Source organism: Tupaia chinensis, unplaced genomic scaffold (assembly GCF_000334495.1).
Source record: "Tupaia chinensis unplaced genomic scaffold, TupChi_1.0 Scaffold000591_1, whole genome shotgun sequence".
In the NCBI taxonomy this organism is placed as follows: Eukaryota; Metazoa; Chordata; class Mammalia; order Scandentia; family Tupaiidae; genus Tupaia; species Tupaia belangeri.
This window is the reverse complement of record NW_006160107.1, coordinates 1746175-1749396: the sequence shown is the minus strand read 5'-3', so window position 1 is coordinate 1749396 and position 3222 is coordinate 1746175. Positions and strand designations below refer to the sequence as shown.

At 35.9% G+C, this 3222-nt stretch overlaps 1 pseudogene; it reads left to right on the top strand.

Annotated features, from left to right (window-relative positions):
- The first annotated feature begins 1314 nt into the window (after positions 1-1314).
- Positions 1315-2124, top strand: LOC102490532 (heterogeneous nuclear ribonucleoprotein H-like; annotated as a pseudogene).
- Positions 2125-3222: the final 1098 nt, after the last annotated feature.

Sequence of the window (3222 nt, the reverse complement as noted above, 5' to 3'; positions counted from 1 at the left end):
TCCCATGTAGTCTACCGCGGTTCGCATCCCGGACCTGGTGGCTTAAAACTCATGCTGGATGCATGTGCATGCATGCCCAAGACCCCAAGAAGAGAATGGAGGAGAAGGGATTGCGGTGTCGCCATCCCCCCTGGGGGGTGATTTCTTGCTTTCTATCTCTCTGTCTCTCTGTCTATCTGACAAGAGTACACACCCTATAGCAAAAACCTCTTAAAAAAATATTTTGAATGTTAACTTTAAAATTCAATTTTTTGAAATTTTGAAAGTTTATTAACTGTCAAGAACTGTGGAGTATGAGCAAAACATTTTTGATATGTAAAGTAAATATTTGTGATAAAATGTAAAAATGAATAAATGATAAAAATAAATTTTAAAAATTAAAAAGAGAAAGAAATAGAAAAAAATACATTTTTAAAAATTTTTATTGATCCTGATATGTATATCATACTTCAGCTGTGAAATATAGGTTTTCTTGATCAAAAATGAAGATTTTCTGCTGAGACTTCCCCCTCCAGACTCATTTCTAGTGAAAAAGGCTCCAAACAAGCCAGGCCTATCCTGATACGGTTAGCGTACTTCAACTGTGAAATGTTGGTTTCGTGCGGCATGTGTGTGCACCACACAGTTTTCATTTTTGCTTTTTAAAATGATAATTTTATGGGTTTTTCATCCTTTTTTTCTTTTTCTTTTCTTTTTCTTTTTTCTTCTTCTTTCCTCTTCTTAATTCTTTGCCTTAGCAGATCACTTCCTTTTGCTCACCCCTGAATGCTCAGATTGAATTTCAAGAATTAGGAAGAAATGCACCATCCATCAGATGACTAGAACTCACCACAGGATCACAAGAAATATGGGATCTCATTTTTTCAATACATTCATTTGTTTGTGGACATTTGAGTTAGTTCCATGTCTTAGCAATATTGAATAATGCTGCAGTAAACATAGATCTGCAAGCACTTTTTTGACTGAGCATTCTCCTAACCTTTGTGTATATACCTAGGAGGGAAATTGCTGGTTCATATGGTTCATTTCTATTTGTAGATATTTGAAGAGCTTCCATATTATTCTCCACAGTGTCTGGGCCAATTAATATTCCCACCAACGGTGTAGGAGAGTTCCCCTTTCACCATAGCCTCACCACAACTTATCATTTTTTTTTAAACTTTCTCCATTGTGACTGGGGTTAGATGGTATATCATTACAGTATTGATCTGCATCTCCTTTATGATGAGGATGCTGAACATTTTTTCATGTGCTTTTTGACTATTCGTATGTCTTCCTTAGAGAGTTTGTGTAAATTATTTCTGTAAGAGCAGTCAAGATGAAGTTAGAACTCATTATGACCCATTACGAAAGCTTATGGCTATGCAGTGGCCAGGTTCCTATGACAGACCTGGTTCTTCCAGAGGGTATAACAGCATTGGCAGAGGAGCTGGCTTTGAAAGGATGAGGCAAGTGTTTATGGGGAGCTATGATTATTATAATAGCTATAATAAAGGCTGTGTATCTGGGTCAGATAGATTTGTAAAAGACCTGAATTATTGTTTTTCAGGAATGTCTGACACAGATATGGAGATGGTGGCTCTAATTTCCAGAGTACAACAGGACATTGTGTACACACACATGGATTACTTTATAGAACAACCTAGATGGACATTTACAGTTTTTTTCACCACTCAATCCTGTGAGAGTACACACTGAGATTGGTTCTGATGGCAGAGTAACTGGTGAAGTAGATGTTGAGTTTGCAACTTATGAAAAAAGACAAAGCAATACACAACATAGACACATAGGACTCTTCTTGAATTCTACAGCAGTGCAAGTGTTGGTGCTTATGGTAGCCAAATGATGGGAGACATGGGCTTGTCAAACCAGTCTAGTTACAGAGCTCAGGCATCCAGCAGCTGAGTGGTGGTTATGGAGGTGGCTAGGTGGTAAGAGCAGCATGAGCAGATACAACTAAATTTTACAAGAAAACTTCAGTAATTTTCAATCAAACATTGTCTAGGTAGGCAAGGAGCAGTTAGCTGCAGCTACTACAGTAATGGAGTCCATGCATCTATGGGTGTGAACAGAATGGGAGGGATATCTAGCAAGTCCAGTATGAGTGGTGGATGGGGAATGTGATTGATTCTGGCCCACTGAATCTTGGACTACTTTCTCTAAGAAAAAAACAAAACTTAAATTTAACAGTTTTGCAATACAAGCTTATGATTTATGCTTACTCTAAAGTGGAAGCTGGGATTTTTTTTTTTTCTTTTTAAAGAGATTTTTGCTATAGTGCATGTGCACTCACCAGAAAGACAAAGAGACAGAAAGTGTGAGATCACCCCCGGGGATGGCCACATCACAGTACCATCTCCTCCAGTCTCTTAGGGATTTTGGGCATGCACATACAAGTGTCCAGCATGAGTTTTAAGCCACCAGGTGTGGGACTCAAACCATGGTCGACTAAGTAGGAGTCGAGCAATGTAACCATTATGCCATTTGCTCTTCCCAGGATTGTTTTAAAGATTCAAGGTTCAGTATTTTTTAAAACAATACTTGGCCTAGAATATAACAACGAAATGAGTAAACTAACATTTAATCAATTTTTAGCTTTTCTCGTTAGTTATATCATAGGATGTACTTAAGCAGTAAGCATATTTAGGTTAAAGAAGTTGAGTTATGTTAAATATTGCTATTATAGCCCATTACATTGAACACTGGATGCATACTGAAAGACATGCCCTTTTTTTCTTTATTTATAAAACTCAGTATAGGAGCTGTGTCTACAATTTAAAGTGAAACATTTGTTTGTTAATTCTAGTTTCATTTAATAACCTGTAAAGGCACGTAAAATTAAACTTTTTTATGATTTAATGGGGAAAATCTGAGATTCAATACCAATACTTTAGGATTTTGGTCTTGGTGTTTGTATAAAATTCTGAGGTCTTGATTTAAATCTTTCATTATATGGTGATTTCCTTTTAGGTGTATTGCACTAAGTGAAACTTGTCAAATAAACCTTATTTTTAAAGATTGCAAGAGATATTCACCATTATTATGTGTTATATATTTTATATTTATCTCACTTGATTCTATCCTTACATTAGATATATTTAGTATTAATAAATAAATTACATTATGCTTATCACAATACAACCTTAGTGAACAGAGAACTTTTTTACTAGCATCTCCTAAAAGAGGTTCAAGAAACAGTTCTCATACTAAGTTTATCAAAAG